The sequence below is a fragment of the Dromiciops gliroides genome, chromosome 4 (assembly GCF_019393635.1).
Source record: "Dromiciops gliroides isolate mDroGli1 chromosome 4, mDroGli1.pri, whole genome shotgun sequence".
Taxonomy (NCBI): Eukaryota; Metazoa; Chordata; class Mammalia; order Microbiotheria; family Microbiotheriidae; genus Dromiciops; species Dromiciops gliroides.
Genome location: NC_057864.1, coordinates 153,049,326 through 153,059,420, shown reverse-complemented (window position 1 = coordinate 153,059,420; position 10,095 = coordinate 153,049,326).

Genomic DNA, 10,095 nt, shown 5'->3' with positions numbered 1-10,095 from the left:
ACTGCACCACCTGGCTGCCCCCCCCCCTCTACCTTATCACTTCTTCCTTACCACCTCCTCCTTCACCCTTCCTTCTATCAGTCCTCCCCCCTTATTCCCATCCCTTTTAACTTCCCTATAGCATGATAGATTTTTATATCCAACTGAGTGTATATGTTATTTCTTCTGAGTCAGTTCTGATTAGAATAAGGTATAAGCATTGCCCACCTCCCCATCTTTCCCTCCACAGAAATAGTTCTTTCACACTTCTTTTATGTGAGATAATTCACTCCATTCAATCTCTCCCTTCCTTCTTCTCCCAGTGCAATCTTCTTTCTCACCCCTTTATTTTGTTTTTTAGATCTCATCTCTTCATAGTCAACTCACACCCACACCCTCTATCTATGTATATGCCTTCTAATTGCCTTAATAGTGATAAAGTTCTTAAAAGTTACAAATATGAGCTTGCCATGTAGAAACATAAGCAGTTTAACCTTATTTGATCTCATATGTTTTCTCTTTCCTGTTTATCATGTTATGCTTCTCTTGAGTCTTATATTTGAAGATCAATTTTTTTATTCAGCTCTGGTTTATTAAGTACAAATTCTTGAAAGCCCTCTAGTTCATTAAATATCCATTATTTCCCCCATAGGATTATATTCAGTTTTGCTGGGTAGGTAATTTTTGGTTGTAAAACTAATTCCTTTGCCTTCTGGAATATCATATTACAAGATCTCTAGTTCTTTGATATAGAAGATGCTAAATCCTATGATTCCAGCTCCATCATATTTAAATTGTTTCTTTCTGGCTGCTTGCATTGTTTTCTCTTTGGCCTGGAAGCTCTGAAATTTCTGGGATTTTTTCATTTCGAGATCTCTTTCAGGTGGTGATCAGTGGATTCTTTCAATTTCTATTTTTCCTTCTGGTTCTAGGATATCAGGGCCATTTTCCTTGATATTTTCTTGCAATGATGTCTAGGCACTTTGTTTGATCATGGCTTTTAGGTAGTCTAATAATTCTTAAATGATCTCCCTTGGATTGATTTTTCAGGTCAATTGTTTTTCCAATGAGAAATTTCATATTTTTTCTATTTTTTCCTTATTTTGATTTTGTTTTATGGTTTCTTGGAGTCATTAGCTTCCATTTGCCCAATTCTAATTTTTAAGGAATTATTTTCTCCAGTGAACATTTGTATCTACTTTTCTATTTGGCCAGTTCTGCTTTTTAAGGAGTGTATTTTTATAACTCCTTTTCTGTTGACTCTTCTTTCATGGTTCTCTTGCATTACTCTCATGTTCTGGCCAATTTTCTGTTACTTCTCGTATTTGATTTTTTAAATCCTTTTTGGAGTGGGGGGAGCCAAGATCATGGAGGAGAGGCTGTGACTCCCATAAGCTCCAGATAAACCTGTCTACTCACTCCCAAATAATGTGGTTAAAAAAACCAAACAAACCACAGAGCAGCCTAATGGACATAAGAACAGAGTGAGATTATTTTTTTCAGCAGAAGAGGGCAATTGCAATCACCTACTGATCAGGCTGAACAACTCAGCACACAGTTCAGACCCAGCCAGGAACAGACAGTGCTTCCAGCACCCATCAGAGTCTTCAGCGCCAGCAGCTTCTAAGGCTCTGATCACGGACTGGTGAGGGGGTTCAGCGACAGGCCAGGGTGAGGTGGACACAGTCTTGGCTGGAGTTAGGGCGAACTGCCCTGGTTCTGAACCAGTGGGATGAATCGAGTGGTGGTGGCCCAGTGGGGAAAGGCACAGGCATGCCAAGCTTCCAACCATAGAGAATCAGAGTTCAATCTGACTTCTGTTTCTGGGTCAAAGAGAAAGTGGCTATGGTTACTCACAGGCCAGGCAGGCTGAGAAGCCCAATCACACCCTGGGCCATGCTGTAGCTCAAACAGTGTGTCCTGGAAGCAACACTACACTTTAAGAAGATTGAGATCTGGAAGGGACCTTGGAGGCCATGTAATAAAAGCCTAAACTCTTGTTGAATTTATCAGTGATTTTAGCCAGCTTCCCCCCAAGACTGGGAGGGGAGCAGATTAGAACCCACAATTTAGATTTTAAACAACACAGTACTATATACACGTTATGATGAACAGGATACTATCAGAAAAATCTGGAAAGACCTACATGAACTGAAGCAGAGTGAAATGTACTGTATACAAAATAACAGCAATAGTGTAAGATGATCTGCTGGGAAGTATGTGGTTATTTTCAGCAAGGCAATGATCCAATATAACCCTGAAGGACTTATGAAAATTGCAATCCATCTACAGAGAAAGAACTGATAGTATCTGAAAACAGATGGAAACAATTAAAATTTTTTTTTTGTTTTTGACAATTCCTTAATCTGAAATTTCGTGTTTTTTGATTGTTTTCTCTCACAACCTAGCTAATGTGGGAATGTTTTCCATGACTACTCATGTATAACTTATTTTGAATTGCTTGAGTTCTTATGGGTGGGGGGTGGGAAAGGAGGGAGGAAGAGAAGTTGGAACACAAAGTTTTTAAAAATTGACATCAAAATTTGTTTTTACATATATTTTGAAAAATAAAATTCTATTCAAATTTTTAAAAAATCCTTTTTGAGCTCTTCCATAAGTTCTCTTGGGGCCTGAGTCTAATTTACTTTTTTTTTTTTGAGGCTTTGCATGTAGCCATTTTGACATTATTGTCCTCTTCTCTAAGCTTTTGCCTTGATCCTCCTTGTCACCATAGTAACTTTCTGTGGCCATACTTTTTGCTCATTTTTTTCTGACTGTTTTGTGACTTTGTACTTTTATGTAAAAATTAGGCTTTGTTTCTAGAGTAGAGAGGGCACTGTCTCAAGTTTCCTGTGCTGGGGTACAGGGCCTAGCTGCTAGCTTACAATGGGTGGGAGGTGGTTCCTGCTGGCTTGTATAGAGGACAGGGCCTCCCTGTTGGCTACCCCAGAGGTAGTGACTCATTGCTAGCCTGTTTCAGGGGTGGGATCTTGCTGATAGCTCGCATTGGGGTACAGGGGGTGGGGGCAGGGCACTCTGTGTTGTTAGGCTCTGTTCTTCCTTCTATTTTGCACAAGGGACCTGACCTTGCTGGTGGCATGCCCCAGGTTTAGGGCCCCCCTGTAGGCCCTCTGGGGGCAGTGGCCTGACACTGATCTTCATTCATGGAACTTTTCTCCCACCCCAGTGAGACAGATCTTTCACACTGACTTTCCAAGTTATCCTAAACTGGTAAGCTGCTTCCCTTCCCCAAAATTTTATCTGAGGCATTGTAGGGTTGTCTAGAGGAGAATTTGGGAGGACTCCAGGGAATTTGTTCCTCACTAGACCATCTTGGAACAGCAAATTAGATTTAAAAAAAATATATATATGTGTATATATATATATATATATATATATATATACAGAAGATAGAAGAAGGGCAGGTAACAGGATGAAAACAAATTGATGGTTCAGTATGATGAGAACATTATCAAAAGTGCTAAAATTCAGAATGAGTTGAGGTTGATAAGGAAAGCTAAGGAAAACCTAAAGGAGTTGTTTTGCATTTGGGGAGGAGTTTTAGTTTGTTTTGTATTTTTCTACAATGGGGAGAAAAGAAGGGATAATAAAGAAGACATAGAACTGCTTCTTGGAGTAGATGAAATAATAATAACTGACAACAAAGACTAGGTAGAGCTGCTCAATTTTGTTTATTTTTTTCTCTTCTGAAAAAGTAACTTTTAAAAAATAATAAACATTTTTATTTATAGTTTTGGGTTCCAATTTTTATCCCTTTTTCCCTCCCTTTCTTTTCCCCTCCACAAGGCAGCAAAGTTATATATGTATAATTGTAATTATATATGTATAATTATGTAAACCATTACCATATTTACCATTTTGTATAAAAAACTTGATTAAAGGGAAAAAATGAAAGTGAAAAATAGCATGTTCCATTAATATCAGTTCTTTCTTTGGAGGTGGATAGTATGTTTCATCAATAGTCTTTTGGGATTGTCTTGGGTCATTGTATTGTTGAGAATAGTCAAGTCATTCACAGTTCTTCACCAAACAATATTGCTGTCTCTATGTACAATGTTCTCTTGGTTCTGCTCACTTCATAATACGTAAGTTCATACAAGTCTTTCCAGGCCTTTCTGAAATCATGCTGCTTGTCATTTATTATAACACAATAATATTCCATCATCATCTTATACCACAGTTTGTTTAGCTATTCCCCAATTGATGGGCATTCCTTTGATTTCCAATTCTTAGCCACCACCAAAAGAGCTGCTACAAATATTTTTGTTCAAATAGGTCTTTTTCTCTTTTGGGGGATGTCTTTGGGATATAAACCCAGCAGTGGTATTGCTGGATCAAAGGGTATGCGCAGTTCTATAGCCCTTTGGGAATAGTTCTAAATTGCTCTCCAGAATGGTTGGATCTTTTCACAGTTCCACCAACAGTGGATTAGTGTCCCAGCTTTCCCACATCCCCTCCAACATCCAATATATTCCTTTTTTGTTATATTTGTCAGTCTGAAAGGTGTGAGGTGATACCTCAAAATTGTTTTAATTGGTATTTCTTTGATTAATAATGATCTAGAGCATTTTTCATGTGATTATACTTAGCTTTGATTTCTTTGTCTGAAAACTGCCTGTTCATATCCTTTGACCATTTATGAATTGGGGAATGACTTATATTTTTATAAATTTGACTCAGAAATAAGGCCTTTATCGGAGATATTTGTTTAAAAAATTCTTTCCCAGTTTTCTACTTCCCTCGTAATCTTGGTTACATTAGTTTTGTTTGTGCAAAAGCTTTTTAATTTTATATAATCAAAATGATCTATTTTACATTTAATTTTATTCTCTATATCTTTTTTGGTCATAAATTCTTCCCCTGCCCATAAATCTGACAGATAAACAATTTCATGCTCCCTTAATTTGCTTATGGTATCATCCTTTATGTGTAAATCATGTACCCATTTTGACCTTATATATGGTGTGAGATATTGGTCTATACCTAGTTTTTGCCATACTGTTTTCAGTTTTCCCAGCAGTTTTTGTCAAATAATGAGTTTTTGTTCCAAAAGCTTGAATCTTTGGGTTTATCATATACTAGATTACTATAGTCATTTACTATAGTGTAATTTCTATCTATTCTATTCCACTGATCTACCTCTCTATTTCTTAGCCAGTACTATACATCAGTTCATTTAAGTCTTTTCTGAAATCATCCTGCTTATCATTTCTTGTAGCACAATAATATTCTATTATAATCATATGCCAAAACTTATTTAGCCATTCCCCAATTGATGTGTATCCCTTTTATTTCCAATTTTTAGCCACCCCCCAAACTTCCTTATAGGGTAAAATAGATTTCTATATCCAAGTGAATGTGTTTGTTTTTTCCTCTTTGAGTCCACTTTGCTGAGAGTAAGGTTTAATCTTTGTCCATGCCCCCCATCTTCCCCTTCATTATGATACTTATTTTATGCCTCTTCGTGTGTGTGTTGGGAGGGTGACAATTCACCCCATTCAATTTCTCTCCTCCTCCTTCCATGCAATTTCTTTTTATCCCTTTATTTTGTTTTCTGGGGTGTTGTTCCATCAATGTCACCTTATGAACACACCCTCTGTCTACATATATTCCTTCTAATTATTCTTCTAGTAAAGTTATTAAGACTTACAAATATTATCATCCCTTCAATATTACCTTATGACCATATCCTCTTTACATATCCTCCTGATTGCTCTAATAATTGTTCTAATAATAAAGTTAAGACACAAATATTATCTTATTATATAAAACCAGAAACAGTTTAACCTTTTTAAATTTCTTACAATTTTTCTTTTTTGTTTCTTTTTTACATATTTATGTTTCTGTTGAGTCTTGTATTTGGAGGTCAAATTTTTTATTCAACTCTGGCCTTTTAACCAGAAATGCTTGAAAGTCCTTTCTTTCATTAAATATCCATTTTTCCCCTGAAAGAATATATTCAGTTTTGCTGGGTAGGTGATTCTTGGTTGTAAACCTAACTCTTTTGCCTTCTGGTATATTATATTCCAAGCCCTGTGATTCTTTAGTGTGGAAGCTGCCAAATCCTGTGTAATTCTAACTGTAGTTCTACAGTATTTGAATTTGGGCAGGGGAACAGGGTTGTTTGTTTTTGGTTGATTGCAATACTTTTTCTTTGATCTGTGAGCTTTGAAATTTGGCTATGATGTTCCAGGGAGTTTTCATTTTGGGATCTCTCTTTCAGGCAGTGATCTGTGGATTCATTCAATTTCTACTTTGCCCTCTGGTTCTATTATTGCAGGGCAGTTTTCCTTGATAATTTTTTGAAAGATATTTTCCAGGATTTTTTTTTGGTCATATATTTCAGGTAGTCCAATAATTCTTATATTATATCTCCTGGATCTATTTTCTAGGTCAGTTGTTTTTCCAATGAGAAATTTCACATTTTCTTCTATGTGTTTTACTTTTTTTATTTTGTTTTATTGTATCTTGGTGTCTCATGGAGTCATTAGTTTCCATTTGTTCAGTTTTAATATTTAAAGATTTATTTTCTTCAGTGTCCTTTTGTACTTTTCCATTTGGCTGAATCTAGTTTTTAGGGAGTTATTTGGGGGGGGGCAATGAAGATTAAGTGACATGCCCAAGGTCACACAGCTAATAAGTGTCAAGTGTCTGAGAATATTTTTGTACTATAAGAAATGATAAGTGGGATGATTTCAGGAAGGACTTACATGAACTAATTTATAGTGAAGTGAGCAGAACCAGGAGAACACCATACACAGTGACAGCAATATTATATGGTGAAGAACTGCGAATGACTTAAGTATTCTCAGCACTGCAATGATTCAAGATAATCCCAAAGGACTAATGATGAAGCATACTTTCCATCTTCAGAGAAAGAACTGATATAGATTGAGCACAGACTGAAACATTCTATTGTCCACATTTTTCTTTTATTGAAGTCTTCTTATGCAAAATCATTAATATGACATAATTGCATGGTGTATAACCTATATCTCATTGCTTACCACCTCAGGGACAGGGGAGGGGAGGGAGGGAAGAATAGAATTTGGAACTCAAAACTTTAAATAGATATGTTTATTAAAAAAGAAAAAAGCAAGATTTAACCTGAAAGACCAGGGAATGCTACAAACATAGTTTGCCTGGATTTCAGCAAAGCATTATGCTATTGTGGAAAATCTGGTCCAGACAATCAAAGAGTTAAATGCATTTGGTAGAGAGAAACAGAGAGAGGAGGGAGAGAGAAAAGATAGACAGAGTGTTATGCAATTATAAAGGTTAATTTTTTTCCCAGGAGAAGAATTGAGAAAATGGCCCCCTCTTTTTTTAGAGGTGGGAAACAATGGGTGTTGATTATTGCATATGCTGTCAGATGTAGTCCATAACTATGTTGGTTGGTTTTGCTGAATTACTTTTTTGCTCTTTTATTTCTGGTACAGTAAATGCTTCTGTGGGGGGGGGGATATACATTTGGAAATAAAAGTGATGTGAAAACAAAATATATCTGTATAATAAGATTTAAAATTAAATGGACTTGGATGGAGTTGAATGACCAAACTGACAGTAGTTAGTCATTGATAGTTTGACTTCAATTGGAAGGAAGTCTCCTGTGGACTTCCAAGGGATCTTGCTTGGCGCTGAGCTATTTAAGATTTTTATCAGTGCTTTGGATAAAGATATAGATGGCATGCTTATCAGATGTTCAAATGCCACAAAGTTAGGAGGGGAGACAGAATCAGTATCCAAAAAGATGTATGACAGCTAAAGTCCATAAAGATTCTGACAATCTAGAACATTCATTATAATTTAATAATGCAATTTAATAGGTCATGAGTATAGGAACAATGACAAGTACATTTCTTCTATGCAAAAGCACCTGCCCTTATTTGGGCAACAGAAGTAAACAGGTGTGTCATCCAGAGGGACTTCCTATTTATGCTGCAATATCTGGGTAAGTCAGCAGGTGGCACCCTTTTCTTGAACTATCAACTAAATCATCTTGCCTATTTGTATCTGCATATTTCAAGAACTAATCAGTGAACCTATCAATGAACAAACTTTTATTAAGTGCTTATCATGTACCAGGCACTGTGCTCAGCACAAAAGGCCTAGAATCTCAAGGGAAATAATAGAAAAAAATAGGAATGAAGGGGAAGTGGTACTCCAAAAGTTCAAATTATACTGTAAACAACCTTATCAAAATTATTTTGAACTAGTTAAGAAATAGAAAAGGGATCAGATTATGTACATAAACAAGTTTCAGAAACAGTTGAATTCAAGGGCCAAATATTTGATGACACCCCAAGAAAAAAAAGACAACCAACACCACAGGACACCCTCTTTTGGTAAAGTCTCTTTTATTTGACAAGAACTCCAGGGAATCTGTGAATGCTCTCTAATTAATATGGCTTCTCCTCAGTATCACTCTATGCCTTCCATGACCCTCCTCTGCTGCTTTCATTCTGTCCCACCCACAAGTGACGATAGCATATTTCAACTCCCACGTGGGATTTGAAAGAAGTGAACCTCTCTTTAAAGCTGAGGCGTTATTGAGATTTTGTTATGTTCAATCTGAATAGAGACACATGGCCTATTTCCTCCAAAGGTGGTTCCTGTTTTTCCTCTTCTATCCACTTACAGGTAAGTCCAAATGACTACCAGCATCCAATCTCTCTACCCTTTCTCAGAAAAGAGCTAGTAAGGACTAATGGCTTTTCAATTCAATTAAACTTAACAAGTATTTATAAAGTGCCTACTATATTCAGGGACACTGTGCTGTGTTGGTAATATGAAGTCAAAAGGAAAATAGTCCCTGACTTTTAGGATCTCACATTCTATGGGGTTCCTTTGAACATTTTTTGTATTTTGATCCCTATTGTAGGGCTTTTCTCCACCTGCTACAGTTGTGGTCAATAGAATAATTATAGACTTCAACTATTCCTGAGGGGTCATTTAGAAGAAATCCCCCAATGGATGAACAATGACTCTTTTTATTAAATCTACTAGGCTCTGACTCAGCCATAGGACAAGAGTCCACTTACCTCATGTCCAGAGGATCCAAAGACTTCTTTCTGTCCAAAGTTGATTTGTCTTTAGAGGATGCCTGGAAGAACAGGATAATGACTGGAGTAGAATGGATGCACTTGGTGGCCTCTGAATTCTATTTTTCTTCTTCATGTCTCCCTGGTCTTATGTTTATGGACATAAGTGTATGGAGTGAATCTCTACTCCTGCTTTATGTCTTCTCTGTCACCAGAGTCACAGGTGAGAGATGGAGATTAGGTGAAAATGGACATAAGAGGATGAGTTTGCACTGGTACAGAATGAGTTGTGATACTCTTAATCTCAGATCCCTGGCATGTTAAGAGTTTTATAATAAGAATCTATTCACGGGGCAGCTAGCTGGTGCAGTGGATAGAGCACTGGCCCTGGATTCAGGAGTGCCTGAGTTCAAATCCAGCCTCAGACACTTGATACTTACTAGCTGTGTGACCCTGGGCAAGTCACTTAACCCCCATTGCCCCGCAAAAAAAAAAAAAGAATCTATTCACAACACTAACTAAATCTTTTTTTGTTGGTTTTGTTGTTCTCTTTGTGAGTATTTGCTAATCTGATTATATAAGAGGAAAGAGCAACTATTCTTAAAGACCAACTTGGAATACTTTGTCTCTGAGATCTCTGAACTGTGGGATGGGCTGACTTAAGCTAAGTACAAAAAGGGGCAAATGAATCATTTATACATATGTATGTGTTGTGTATATGTGTGGAGGTTTATGTTGGGGGAGGGGGGATAGTCTGGTTATTTGGTCAGACCACTAGATCTCAGAGTGTGGTTCTAGAGGTCCATCAAAGATTATCTAAAACCCAGTCTCCTTCTATAAGCTGACAGGGCCTGTACTTGAGTCTTTGGCATGGTATAGTGAAAATAGCAGTAGCATTAGAGTCAGAGAAACCATATCTGAGTCTTCTTTCTTCTACTCTTAGCTATGCGACCTTAGGTAAGCCCCTCTCTTTAATGAAACTTGTGATAACCAACTTATTAGACTGTTGTGAAGATCAAGTGAGATCATAGATGTTAAATGTTTTATAAATGTA